This window comes from Sus scrofa, chromosome 5 (genome assembly GCF_054392235.1).
Source record: "Sus scrofa isolate SSC_HxYL_T2T_F1_AM1 chromosome 5, Sscrofa_HxYL_maternal_Yorkshire_Landrace_v2.0, whole genome shotgun sequence".
Classification (NCBI taxonomy): Eukaryota; Metazoa; Chordata; class Mammalia; order Artiodactyla; family Suidae; genus Sus; species Sus scrofa.
Genome location: NC_139387.1, coordinates 94,638,485 through 94,653,032, shown reverse-complemented (window position 1 = coordinate 94,653,032; position 14,548 = coordinate 94,638,485). Strand labels below are relative to the sequence as shown.

The following is a 14,548-nucleotide window of genomic DNA, read 5'->3' as shown; positions in this document are numbered from 1 at the left end:
CTTACATTCTTACCTCTTCTATAGGAAAGGATATCCCCTGCAGGAAGGAGGAAGGTGGGGCCCCGCCCGTGTCCGACAGCAGTGCTGGGACTGCATTGTCCCGGCCTTTTGTAGGGACACAGGAAAGAGAGAAAAGTTCAAACATAAACAGCATCCAAAAACATTTACCAATAGTGAACTACACTTCCTCCGCGGGCCTTCCCTGCTTCCACGCACCCCTGGGCTGGCAGATTTTAATCTCGGGTTCTGTTCACCTTGGTAACCTCCAGCCTGTGTGCTTGCGCTGTTTCCCTACTTAATACGTTAAGAGGATGTGTTTTCTATGGCATTTGGAGACCAAAACAACCTCTTTCCAGAGACCGTATCCTGGCCTGGCTGGAGTCTGTTCTGTCTTTTCCATTTGTCATTTCTGGGGAGGGCACAGCTTCCCTGAAGTCCTGTGTGGGACAGGGCGGCTCCTTTTTAGGTGGCTTTGGATGTGGCCGGATCACTGCTTCCCCCAAGGCAAGGGTCTGGAACTGGCCCCCCAGTTTCGGCCAGAGACGTGCCTGGAGCAGCGCACTCTTAAGGGACGGGAGAAGTGCCGTGTCCCCAGGGGAGCGAAGGCTGGACGGTCCCCTCCCCAGCCCCTGCTGTCCTCTACCTACCAGGGCTCCGAAGAAGCTACACGAGGATCTCTGAACCCATCCAGAGGCCACGTGGCTGTCTGGTTTGGGAGCTGAGTTCTGAAAACCACCGCGCTAACAGGGAGGATTGATTTCATGGCTCAATCTGACGGAAAGGGGCCCGAATAGAAAGTGGCAGCTGTTTTGGGGGGGCTCCCCTCCCCGCGTCCTAGTCCTTGTGCAAGAAAGCCAAAGGGTTCCCCTTGACTCAAGCTACAGAGATGGGTCACCAAGAGGGACGGAGAGTGTTTTCCCTTCCCTGCTTGGGGGTCCAGGGGAAGGGTCTTTCTGCTCAAGGGCAGCCTCTGAAGTGCATGGAGTTTCTCCTTTTCCCACTGATTGAAATGCCTTCGTCTTGGCCGCCGATTGTGGAAGCCACTTCTAAACTGGCTCTAAGGGGGGCCGCCAGAGGCCAAAAAGAGCACCTGTGACTTCTCAGACGGGGCCCATCATCCGCTGCAGAAGCAAATGGTTACAGTGAATAGACGGATGTCCTAGAAGATGCCACTATGGGAAATTAACGCACCCCTCGTCTCCGCCCCCGCCCCCCCAGTAGCTCTCACACCCAAGTATCTTTCACAGCCCGTCAGAGGAGAGCGATCAGGGTGGACTGTTCTAGCATTTTAAGCGATACCTTTTTCTGAATTGCTTTTTTCCAGAACAAATGACTTCTATTATGTTCAGCCAGGGACCAGTTCTTCACTTAAGTACGTAAAACAAAATCCGGCTCGTACTCTGGATGTGTGTTACTCACGACAGAAAGCTTTGCCCCAGACAGGTGATTGAAGCGTGTTATATAAAAGCTCAGGTACAAGTGTGAGGGTGACCTTGACTTCGGAAAGCAGTCTTCAGTGCCGGTGAAGATGGACTCAGAGAGCTCTGCTGCTTGGAAGGAATGCTTGCATTTTCAGAAAACAGTTGATGGAGGACTCTTTCATGCAACACCACAAATTTCAGGAACAGCTATTGCTCACATCCTCCCACTTCATTCATTCGTTCATTCATGTATTCGTTCAATGCTGGATCCTTAACCCACTGAGCGAGGCCAGGGATTGAACCCGCAACCTCATGGTTCCCAGTCGGATTCGTTAACCACTGAGCCATGATGGGAACTCCTATTCGTTCATTTATTACATAAAGTGCCAGGCATTGGGTTACATTTTAAGGACAATTAGGGGGTGGTTTTTAATACCTTTCACAGCAAGGCCCTGGCTCTTAGAGACCTTGCTGGATCTTCTGCGTGAGGGCCCCTCCCCTGTGCCAGGAGTTAACTCTTTAGCTGCTTAGTGCCTTTCAATATCGTAGCAACCACGGCAGCTGTGCTAGTGCATGGACACTAAATTAACAGCCCTGAATATGGTGATGTGTGAAGCAGAGTCTCTAGTCTCTAAAAGTCAACAGCCTAGGGCCTGTTGCTCTAAATTAGGAGCCCCTCTCAGAGCGACATGGTGCAACGGTCTTTGAATTTCAAGCTGACCTGTGTCCAAAGTCCCATATAGGCCCCAGGAGGTTTTAATTCCCAAGGAAGGGAAGCAGTGGGAGCAAGAAAGGGTACTGAAGATTTTTTTTTAGTATGTATAGTTGTACATCCATGAGCTTTGAATAGCAAGCCCATCTGAACCAGAGTAAGTTTTCCTGAGGATAAAAAGGATTCAAGACATCACCTTCTGCTAGAACCTAAATTAATATCCATTTATGGAAGGAGGGTTGCCATGTTTCAGGCTCTGCGCTAAGCAATTTACATGGATTCTCTCTCTCTCTCTCTCTCTTTCTCTCTCTCTCTCTCTTTTTTTTTTTTTTTTTTGGTCTTTTTAGGGCCCCACCCACGGCACATGGAGGTTCCCTGGCTAAGGGTTGAATTGGAGCTGTAGCTGCCGGCCACAGCCACAGCCACAGCAATGCCCAATCTGAGTGGCATCTATGACCTACACCACAGCTCACGGCAATGCCGGATCCTTAACCCACTGAGCGAGGCCAGGGATGGAACTCACAACCTCATGGTTACTAGTTGGATTCATTTCTGCTGCGCCACAAGGGGAACTCCATGGATTCTCTTATTTATCACAACAGCTCAAGAGGCACTTACTCATATTATCCTCATTTTATAGAGAAGGAAACTAAGGCTCAGAGAAGTTAAATAACAAGTTTTAGCAGAATAACCTTTTAATGGTTGAAGGGGCAACTTATTTGGCTCTGCTGCATCCAAGTGCAGAGGTGGTAAATGAAATATTTAATAGCTGGTGTGGTGTGGACGCTCACTCAGCAATCCGGCCATGGAGCAGAAGCAGGTTCTGAGGGACAGGGACCACCAGGGGAGAGGCTGAGGTCGTCAGGCCAGCCGGGTCATAGATGCAGTTGGCTAGGACAGCATCTATTTGCGGACCAGTGTGAAAGTATTTTATTGTGTTAACAATGAGACAGCCATGTCTGTAGACCTTGCCCACGTGAAATGGAAAGGCCCCTCCACCTCCCATGGGTCAGCTGAGTGATTTCTGGGGCAGTTGTGGGTTCACCAGCAAATTGGAGGGTTGCTAGGGATCAGATGGAACTTAGCAGCCCATTCCAAAGACGCAGTGCGCTCTGGAACTACGCTGAGATGGTCAGTATAACTTTATACACACCGTCTTGGGCTGCCAAAGTTTTCTTTCCTGATTCTAGACCAGAACACCCAAACTGGAAGTCTATTCGGCCTGCAAGTGTGTTTGAGTCAGCCCAAACAGTGACTCCTCGTGTTTACCAGCAAAGGCTAACATTTCTGTAGCACTAACAGACACAGCGGGCATGTGTATGCTTTATATGTATTAACTCACTTCATCTTCATATCAAATCTATGAGAGACAGACAACCATCCTCAGAAAACTGAGGCCCAGAGAGGCTGAGTAACTTGCCTAAAGTGACACAGTTAATTAATTAATGGCAGAGGCAAATGTGAACCCAAGCAGTCTGGCTCTAGTGTAAGGGTCCCTGACCAGCATGCTCCTCTGCCTCTCTGGTATGCCTGAATTATTCGCTGATGTTTAAAAATCAAGCGAGGTAGGAATTCCCATGGTGGCTCAGTGGTTAAGGAATCCGACTAGGAACCATGAGGTAGCGGGTTCGATCCCTGGCTTTCCTCACTGGGTTAAGGATCCAGCTTTGCTGTGAGCTGTGGTATAGGTCACAGACGCGGCTCAGATCCCAAGTTGCTGTGGTTCTGGCGTAGACCGGCAGCTCCAGCTCCAATTCGACCCCTAGCCTGGGAACCTCCATATGCCATGGGTGTGGCCCTAAAAAAGACTAAAAAAGACAGAAAACAAAAATCAAGAGAGATAATACAGATAAATAAAATAATAAGTAAAAAGCAAGAGAGGTAAGATAAAAGGCCAGATTTCTAGCTTGTCGGAATTAAAACTCAAATGTTCTAATAACCCTGAGCTTATACGCTGCTGTGGCAAAAATCAGCCCCCTTTCCATAGCAATGTATTCTTTGACTTTCCCTAGTCCCCACCACTCCCTATTGCCTTCCAGCACTGAGGCTGGCTTTCATTTGCCGTTTGTCATCAGGCGGACACAGTTGTTTTTCCACAGACAGCCCTCTTCAGTCATTAATGTGACCTGCCCGGCCCCTCGGTGAGACTCTTCCCGAAGACAGCAGGCACGCTTGCTCTGGTTACATGTAGATTGGGTTATATGCAGAAGGAAGTGAGGTGCCCGCTTCTCTTGTGAATTGTTGCTAAGTCCCAGAGAATCGACAGATAACTGCGAGGAGAGAAATGAAGTCTGATGGGCAAATTCAAGCAACTCCTGGAGGAAGCTTGTAACCGTTGGGAAAAAAAGTCCTTGATCCCTCAAGCCCAAATCCTATAAGACCTACAATTTCTGCTTCAAAACGTAACACTCTGATTATTAAGCTAAATTCCCTACAACTACAGTTTTCTCTAAAACTCCAGGATTATACAAAATATTACCGTAAACCAATATGATTGGTTTTAAACCCCATTTACTGGAATGTTTACATTCAGATGCAAACCTGCTAAGTGATCCCCTTGGAAGAAGGGCCCCTTTTCCCATGGTTGTCCCTGCAAGAAACGTTTCGGGACTCCCTACGGGAACTAAGCTTCAAAGCAATTTACGAGTCACCCCGTAAAATTCAATCTCGTTATTTTATATTCACATCTCGTTTTTGATCCAAAACAATAATACCCCCTTTTTTCACCGTTATTCAAATAATATTTCTCTTCCAAAGTCAAGTCCATTAAAGAATGACTATTTCTTCATACTGGGAATAAGGTCATTAGCAACAAGCTTGGAAGGCAATTCCATAAGGGTACTGGCAACAAAAACATCATTAAAATAAGAGCACAGCCTCCCAAGGTGACCTCCTTGAATTTGGCTGCTACCTTTTAAAAATATTGTGATGTGTTTAAAGAATCTGATAAGAGAAAAATAAATATCCAATTCTCTTTTATGGTGTGTATATGTGTACAAATAGAAGCCTATACCCTGAATAAATAATTATTACTTCTGAGCAGCACAATTACACATGGCTTTTATTTGTTTCATTAATATTCATTCAACAAGAATTCAGTGCTTCCCGGCACTAGACGAAGTGCTAGGAATATAGTGTAAAGATTTCCTTACAGTTTTGTATTGCAGTGAGACTGTTTGATTTTTGTAATCATAAGAATTTCAACTATTTCCATCCTGCAGATGACATATCTGTGTGTCTATCTGCCAGAGGAAGAACATGAAAAGGGGGCAGAGGGTTCATAAACTCTCCACAAACGAGGCTGTTGAGACCCCTGGTTCTCTATGAGATGATGCAATTTTGGCTTAGGAGGACGAGGCAAAGCCAGTTGGGTGAATTGAAAATTAATAAATTGGGGAGAGAAAAATGAGAGGGTCAGGCTCCACACCTGGCATGATTCGTGTGACCTTGAACAATAACTGAAACCACGCTGGCCTTAAGTTTCTTCTGCTAAAATAAAGGCATGGGACTAAGTGGTCCCTGACAATTTCAGCGCTTTGATGGTTATTCTAAAGTTAAACCATTCGGTTAAATTATGCGGCAAAATATGTCAGCCACATGCACGTGCCTTCGTCACAAAGAAAACAGTGCTGAGCAAAGAGATGTCGAGATAGACCTGGGGCAAAGAATCACACAAACTACTGTAATAGGAAGTTATTTTTCAAAACACGAAGCTGAGATGCTTTTTGTTTCCTGAGAACCACGTCGCCTCTGCTCATGAACGGACGGATCCCGAGAGGGTGGACACCAGCTGGGAGAAGGAAGTCACAGCCCTGCCTCGAGGCTCGGACCTGATTTGTACTTTTTATTTCTATTTTTTATTAACGTATAGTTGACTTACAATGTTGTGCCAACTTCCGCTGTACAGCAAGTGACCCAGTCATACGTATGCATACATTCCTTTTCTCATATTATCTCCATCCTGTTCAATCACAGGTGATTGGATAGAGTTCCCTGTGCAGGACCGCATTGCTTGTCCCCTCCACATGCAACAGTCTGCATCCACTAACCCCAAACTCCCCGTCCATCCCCCTCCCGCCCCTTCCCCCTAGGCAACCACGAGTCGGTTCTCTATGTCTGTACAGACTCGATTTTTAAATCCGTAGAGAATCTGAAAAGGCAGGCTTTGTGGGAGAAAGAAGAAGTGTAAGTGCAGGGAGCAGGGGTGTGTGTGGCAGGGAGCAGGAGGTGATGGGTCATTTCCAGAGCCTGCCTTTACACGGACAGGCAAACCTGGCTCATGGGCTTCATTCAGCCTAAACCACCCTGTGAGCCCACAGGGGCATATCAGGGGTCGCAGGACCGGGCACGACGGGAGGGGAAGGGAAAAGCTCTATTCCACTAGAAGGAGGAGGGTGGTGGGAGAAAACAACTTGGGTCCCTTCCTCCTGAACAAACCTCGGGGCAGGGAGGAGAACTGTCCACGGGACTGAAGGGGAGTCTGATCAGAAGAGAGGGGCTCTGCTTCCTGCTTGGAATTAGAGGAGACTCTCCAGCAAAGTTCCTCAAGACACAGTCCCGAGACAGCGAAGGATGCCAGAGCGTGAGCTCTAAGCTAAGATGTGGCCGTGCAGCCAAGGGCTGGAGGGTGGAGCGCACACCCCCTAAAGTGCAGACCTAGAGGCACTGGGGGTGTGTGTGGGGTACAAAGAGTCCTGGAGGAACCTCCGCAAGGGCTGAACTGGGCGTGCGTGGCAGGCCGGTGGAGATCCCTGGGTCCCTTAGAACAGGGTCTGTGCAAGGGCAGCATCTGGGGCTGACACCCAGGTGGAGAGGAGGCCCCTTCAGCCTAGCCCGACCCACCCAGACCCCTGCCCAAGGCCCCCTGATCCACCCCTGCCTGAAGCCAGCCTTCATCCGGGTGAGGAGGGCCAGCTGGAAAAGCATGTGAGAGGGAAGTGTGACTCCTGGATAGAAAGATGCAACCTGGTATGAACTGACTATTGGAAGGAAACAGATTATTTTAAACCAGAAGAGGCGGTTACCGTCCCTTGAGGAGTTTTTCCTCCCCACTATCAGCAGGAATGGGAGACTGGGTATAAAAATAAAAAATTAAGCCCACTATCAGCAGGAATGGGAGACTAGTCATAAAAATAAAAAATTAAGCTGCCTTTAAGGAAAAAAAACAAAACAACCTGAGTTGTCGTTGTGTCTACTTCCACCCTGCTGGGTAAGTAGTAATTATAATTACCGTGAGTCCCATGAAGAAAAAGTCCCTGGTGCTTTGAATGCATTTAATCAGGGCACCGAGACTGGCAGGCGGCCCTCAGGGACAGCTTCTAGAAGGAAGTGATATTAGAGCTGAGATTTAAAGGAGGGGTTAGGCAAGGGGTGGCGGGAGCTCCCAGGAGGAGGGAGGCTGGTCCTTGGAGGAGGGGGGAGGGAGGGGCGGGGGGTGGCAGGTGAAGAGGTGAGGCCAGGGGCACTGGGCACCTTTCGGCAACTTGTAAACTGTTCGCAGGTGCACCTTGACCCAGTTTAATGGACTTAAAACGCTCCCGGACTTTGTGGGGAAAAACAACAACATTAACAGAAACTGTTTTAGCAACCAGGGCACCAATGGAGCATTTAGAGATAGTCTGAGAATAAGTCAAGACAGGACAGCAGCCTAGGAAAATGGGGTGGGGCGCCACAGCCACGGCTGCTGCGCACACCTGTCAGGTCGCGCTGCAGCCCTGTGGGCATTCAGGCCATCCTGTGCCCCGCCAGGCTCTCCAAACCCCTGAAGGGCTGGCACCGAACCAGGCTCTCCTTCTTGTGGGGCTGAGCCAGAAAAAAAGGGGGCCAAGGAGACAGAGACTAGAGGGCGTGGGCTCTGGCCAACGCTGGGTACTTCTCGCCCACGGTCTGTGGATTCCCCCGGGTGCCGGGCGCTCCGTGCCATCGCCAGCCCTTCTGCCTGGGCCGATGGTCCCCAGCGCTGGTGAGAGCCGAGCTGAGCCTGGTGCACAGAAGAGACGTCTCCTCTCCCTCAGCCAGGCCAGCACCTGTTCAAACCCCCCAGTAAATTTGCCTGGACCGCAGTAGCACTCTTCCAGCTCATCTCCGGCTCTCACTCTGTCCTGCCTATGCACACACATGCTTTTTTTTAGAGAACCATTTTTTTTCCAAAATAAATCTGATCACGTCTCTCGTCTGCCTCAAATCCCTTCATTGTTCCCCACCTTGCTTTTAATCAAATCAAAAGTCCTTCCATGCCCGCAGGACTCCAGCTGACCTGGACCTGTTGACCTCTCCAGCGTCATCTTGCTCCACGTGTTCCTTCCCCCCAAGGCACACTGAGCTCCTTGCAGCGTCTCGGATGTGCCCTTTCGGCTGCCTTCTTCCAGAGGGCTGCCCTCGCTCTTTTGCTCCTTGAGTCTCTCCTGGTCCTCTTTGCGCCTCCTCCCTAACGTGGCAGCCCTCCTGCTCATCGTTTCTTTGAAAGTTCTTCTGAAGTAGGGTTCATTCACAGTGTTGTGATGATTTCTGCTGGTCCACACAGTGATTCACTTATCCACGTACACACAGCCGTTCTTTCTCAGATTCTTTCCCTGTGGAGGTTGTCACGGAATATTGGGTGGAGTTCATGCTGTACAGCAGGTCCCCGTCGCTCATATTCTCTCTCCCTCTCTATTCATTTTGTAGCCTTGTTGATTGGCTAGTTCTTTGTTGATTTATTTATTTCCTTGTTTGTGGTCCTCCACTAAGAATGTAAATTTCTTGAGTGCACGATTTGCCGTGAATAATGCCTGGCCCAAGGAAGGCGCTCAATGAGTGTTTGTTAAAAATGTACATGAGCATAGGGGTGAATCAATGAATGAACTTGAACCAAGGATGGAGCAAGGGGATGGAACGACTCTGGACCATAAACAGTTTCATTATAGGATTGCTGGTGGAGGGTGTGGGTGGACAAAAGACAAAATGTTGGGGGGTTTGCCTGCAAAGAGATTGTTTGCCTGAGATCTGGAGACCAAGAGGCACCCTCGGCTCACCCAGACAGCATCTCTAAAATGCTGTGGTCTCTTTCAAAGGCACCGCCTTTGGGATTTCCCAGTGTGGCACAATAGGTTAAGAATGCCATTACAGCAGCTTGCGTCGCTGCTGGGGCTCAGATTCAATCCCTAGACTGGGAACGTCCATGTGCCATGAGTACAGCCAAAAGTTAAAAAAAAAAAAAAGAGTGCTGCCTTTGACTAGGGAATTGGAAACGTTCAGTAGTTCAAGAAATACTCTTTGAGCTTTTGCTGCTGTGCCAAACATAGGCATGGAGATGAACAAGACTAGACCCTGCCTTCAGGGAACACACAGTCTAGCAGAGGAGACAGACAGAGATAAAGCTAATTATTCTAGAAGGTGATAAGTATGGGAGTAGCCAAGAGGGAGAAGTGGCTGGCTCCACCTGGAGAGGGTGGGGCAGACTGTCTGGAGGAGCTGGCTGGGAGCTGTGCCCTGAAGGTGAACAGGATTTTAGCAGGCTGAAAATGCGGCGTGGATGAAGGCAAAGCTAAAAATATCAGCAAGAGGCTATGAATGGCCAACACCCGATTCGGATATGTTGACGAGACTTGCCAGGGGAAGCTGAAATGGTGATGCAGCTGGAGAGCTAGGCTGGGCATCCTCAGCAGGTGTAGGAGCCATGGAGCTTTTAGGCGAGCTCCCAGGGAAAGCCGATGAAGCAGAAGGGAAGGAGGCAAGAGCGTCTCCAGACCCTGGGCATCAGCAAAGGAGTGGCCAGAGAAATAGGAACTAGAATCTGGAGAGATGCAACTCCCAGAAAGCAAGAGGAGAGAGAGAGAAAGAGACCTTTCCGAGTCCGTCCCCAGCTCCCTCTTCATAACAGCCATCCTGAAGGCGGCTGCTCTTCAGCGCCTGCCCATCCCACTGGACGGGAAGGTCTGGGAGGGCAAGAAATGCTTCCGACTTGTTTATTGCTGTACCTCCTCCACCTGGACCAGGTCCTCTCGCCTCCTAGAATGAATGCAGGGCCGAATGAATGAACAAGTAGTTTCAAATTATGCAGAGTTGCAAAAGTTTCAAAGTTGCAAATAAGACCTTGGATTTGGCAATTGGACACAAAGGTGACTTGTTTTGTTTTGTTTTTAGGGCCGCACCCACGGCATATGGAGGTTCCCACGCTAGGGGTCAAATTGGAGCTACAGCTGCCCGCCCGCGCCACAGCCACAGCCACATCAGATCTGAGCCGCGTCTGTGACCTACACCGCAGCTCATGGCAACGCCAGATCCTTAATCCACTGAGCGAGGCCAGGGATCCAACCCGCAACCTCATGGTTCCTGGTCGGATTCGTTTCTGCTGCGCCCTGACAGGAACTGCCAAAGGTGACATTTGAGAGACCAGTTTTAGGAATGGGATAGCAATATACCTATGTCACGTGGTAGTTATGAGAATTAAATGAGCTAATATATCTAAATGCTGAGCCCAGTGCCTGGATGGAGTTAAAGCCCAATAAATATTCTAGGAGGGGGAGTTCCCATCGTGGCTCCGTGGTAACAAACCTGACTGGTGTCCATGAGGATGCGACTTTGATCGATCCCTGGCCCTGCTCAGTGGGTTAAGGATCCAGCGTTGCCATGAGCCGTGGTGTAGGTCACAGATATGGCTTGGATCCGGCATTGCTGTGGCTGTGGTGTAGGCCTGCAGCTGCACTTCTGATTCGACCCCTAGCCTGGGAACTTCCATATGCTGCGGTGCAGCCCTAAAAAGACTATATATATAAAATGTGAAGATGAGTATTATTCATTCTAGCCTTCCCTTTCAGAAGCTCTTCTGGTGATCTAATTCTTGGTGGTTATACTGCATCTAACAGATTGGTTTACTGCCCTTCCAAGGCATACTCGGGTCAGATTGCCTTAAAAAGACCACAACTACAAAGCCCTGGTTTATTAAATGGCTGTAACAGAACCTAGTGAAGTGAGATTTTGCTGTCAAATCTGGCTCTGCCTGGGAGCCTGGCAAGCTCCCAAGACACCAGAAGATGGAGTGGAGTCTCCTTTCCTATTAAGGCTGCAGCCAGCCTTTGGTGCTCTCTTCCTAAAGCTGTCGTTGGGCCGGTCAGCGAATCCGAAGAAAGAGGCCTGAGAGGGGCAGTGGCTCCAAAGCCTGGCTCTGTCCCTAGGTTTGGGTAGTGAAGAAGGAGGCTACAGGGAGAAGAAGCCTTTGACAACAGAGGGAAAAAAACGGAGATGCCGCAGACCTGGGCTCCCATTCTGGATATGCCACCAACTCTCTGAACTTGACCAAGTCACCTGGCCGGTGTGTGTCTGAGTCTTCTTGTTTGTGTTATGAGAGGTCTGCTCAAGCCTGAAGGTCTCCGCGGTAGATTGTTTGCAACGATGGCCACAACTTCTCCCATATGTGCCTGTTTGCCTCCTTTGCAACACAACTTTGCTTTTTCTCCTATCAAGAGGTAGAATCTGGGAGTTCCCGCTCCTGGGTCAGCGGAATCCGACTAAGGAACCATGAGGTTGCGGGTTCGATCCCGGGCCTTGCTCAGTGGGTTAAGGATCCGGCGTTGCCGTGAGCTGTGGTGTGAGTTGTAGACATGGCTCGGATCCTGTGTTGCTCTGGCGTAGGCCGGTGGCTATAGCTCTGATTTGACCCCTGGCCTGGGAACCTCCATATGCCGCAGGAGCAGCTCAAGAAAAAGGCAGAAAAGACCAAAAAAAAAAAAAAAAAAAAAAAAAAAACAGAGGTAGAATCTGTTCCCTCTCCCAGTGCATCTGGGCTAACCCTGTTTCTTGCTTTAATAGGATGCAGTACATGACCTTCTATTTGAGCCTAAGCATTAAAAGGTCTTGTAGCTTCTGCCGTCACTGTCTTGGAATAAATGCCGTGGCCATGCGAGCAAGCCTGGGCCAGCCTCCTTGAGGAAGAAGCCTCATGCGGAGAGAGAGGATCAGCCAGCAGCCAGCACCAACCAAGAGACATCTGAAAGAATCCATCGCAGCCCATCCAACCCCAGTCACATGAGTCACCCTGGACAAGACCAGCCGAGGAACCACTACACTTGAACCCAAACAAAATTGCTGACCCACAGAACCGGGAGCAAGTAGAATGGGTGGTGCTTTAACCCGCTAATTGATGGTTTGTTACGCAGGATCAGATCACTGATCCAGCCTCCTTTTCATGACATTCTAGAGCCTGATTTTATTGGTCTGAAGAAGAACTCAGGCCGTGTGATCTTTTAGTTGTATGTTAGGGGTGGCGGCAAAGAACTTGAAAGGTTAAGTGACTGTTTCATTTCCTCCCCTCCTCCCACGACCCCTGACCTGAAGGCCTTTGCAACATCATTGCACAGGGACCCACGAAGAGCTTAGGCCCTTTGCCACCTTCCCACCATGGAAGAACACTGAGCAAGACAGGAAGTGGCTTGGTGACTCAGTGGTCCTTTCTTCTGAGTCACTGGGTTGTCAGTTCCCCCGCTCTGTGGTTCTAGAGGGCATTCCTTTGTTCAGTCAATACCTTGTAAGCAGCAGCCATGGCTGTGGAATGGGCTGGTACAGGATCTGGGTGGTTCGACACGGGGAGGGACTCACCTGTTACTCTCCCTCAGCTACGTTCCTTTAGCATCTCATGCGCATGCTTTGGGGCTTCCTAAAGGCATGGAATTTCAGAGGCTAGGGACCTTTTTTTTTTTTCGGTTCTGCCTGCAGCTTGTGGAGGTTCCTGGGTCGGGGACTGAACCCACGCCATAGCAGCAACCCAGGCCATTGCAGGGACAACACCCAAGCCCTAACTCACGGAGCCACCAGGGAACTCCTGCAGATCTGGGAACTTTTAAGGCCCAGGTAGTTCAACTTTGTCATTCTTAATCATATGAAGCAATGAAGGCCTGAGAAGTTAAGGAATAGAGACGCCTCACAGTAAAATTAGGCCTAGAATTCAGACCTCTTATTCCAATTCAGGAATCCTTTACATGGCATTAAAAGGCCTCTCAAAGGGAGTTCCCTTTGTGGCTCAGTGGGTTTTAAGCCTGCCGTAGTCTCTGTGAGAATGCAGGTTCCATCCCTGGCCTTACTTAGGGTGTTAAGGATCCATATTGCCTCAAGCTGCAGGGTAGGTCATAGATGTGCATTGGATCTGGTATTGCCATGGCTGTGGCATAGGCCTGCAGCTGCAGCTCCAATTCAACCCCTAGCCTGGAAACTTCCATATGCCAAAGGCATGCCAGTAAAAAAAAAAAAAAGTCCTCTCAAAGCCATGCCCTCCTTCCTCCTGATTCATGAGTCTCCCAGACATTCTTCTCAGGCATGAAACTCATTCCATCTTTTGGCTTAAAACTCAGAATTACACGCGGAATCTTTCTGCAGATCAACCTCCAAATGATAATGATAACACCATCAATTCAAAATGGATTTTTTGAGCACCTATTATGTGCCAGGTGCTGTCTCAATTTGGGGATATAGTGAATAAGAGACACAAGGAATTTACCTCTGGGGAATTTACATTCTAGAAGGCAGGTAGGGCAGACAATGAACACGGAAATAAAAAGGAGAATTAGAGCCTAGTTATAAAAGTAAACAAGAAAATATGATAGAGGGACTGAACTCGGAGATGTATGGCCAGGAAAGGCCTCTTTGACAATGTGGGATTTGAGCCAATACTGATTGGTGAGAAACCAATAACTTCAGAATATCAGAGAGCAAATCCCCTGCAGTGGAGACAAAATTATCTCCTTTGAGAAAACCCAGAAGAGGCGTGTAGTCTCTGGGAGGGAGCAGTGAGGGGAGAGGAAGGAGACAGGACAGGGAGGGAGGCAGAGACCAGAACAGGCAAGGCCCAGAGGCCACAATCCAGAGTCAGGGATCGATGAACTTGAGTGGGAACAGGGGAAGATCCTAAGTGATATGACATGATTTACATTTTTAAAATTTATTTATATATGTTTCCTTTTACGGTCATATCTGTGGCATATGGATGTCCCCAGGCTAGGGGATGAATCAGAGCTGCAGCTGCAGCCTATGCCACAGCCACAGCAACACCAGATCCGAGCTGCCTCTGCCACCTAGCCTGCAGCTTGAGGTAATGCCAGATCCTTAACCCACTCAGCAAGGCCAGGGTTCGAACCCACATCCTCATAGACACTATGTCGGGTTCTTAACCCATAGGAGCTACAAAACAGGAACTCCCTGATTTACATTTTTAAGAGATCGATCTGGCTGCTTAGGTGGAGACAGATATTGAGGGTTGAGACTGAAATTGGGAGGATGGTTTGTTAACTACTGACTCTGTATAAGATACTTCGTACATTGTATGTATAATCCTCCCGACAGTTCACAGTAGATCTTTTATGCCCTTTCTATGGACAAGGAAATGAGACTGGAAGGGATGAAGGAAATTGCCCAAGGTCATGGAACTGAACTTGAACCTAGGACC

General features: G+C 49.0%; 1 long non-coding RNA gene across 2 annotated transcripts in view; it reads left to right on the top strand.

Annotated features, from left to right (window-relative positions):
• The window catches only part of LOC110260790 (uncharacterized), a 183,519-nt gene that overhangs the window by 158,394 nt on the left and 10,577 nt on the right, over positions 1 to 14,548 (top strand). Inside the window, exons 4-5 of one of the 2 annotated variants that reach the window (XR_014804381.1) lie at positions 11,923 to 13,269; positions 14,117 to 14,523. The exons of the other annotated variant lie outside the window; for it this stretch is intronic. This is a non-coding gene — a long non-coding RNA (uncharacterized LOC110260790). Of the gene's footprint in view, positions 1 to 11,922; positions 13,270 to 14,116; positions 14,524 to 14,548 lie in introns of those variants that run through there. 2 annotated transcript variants of the gene reach the window in all.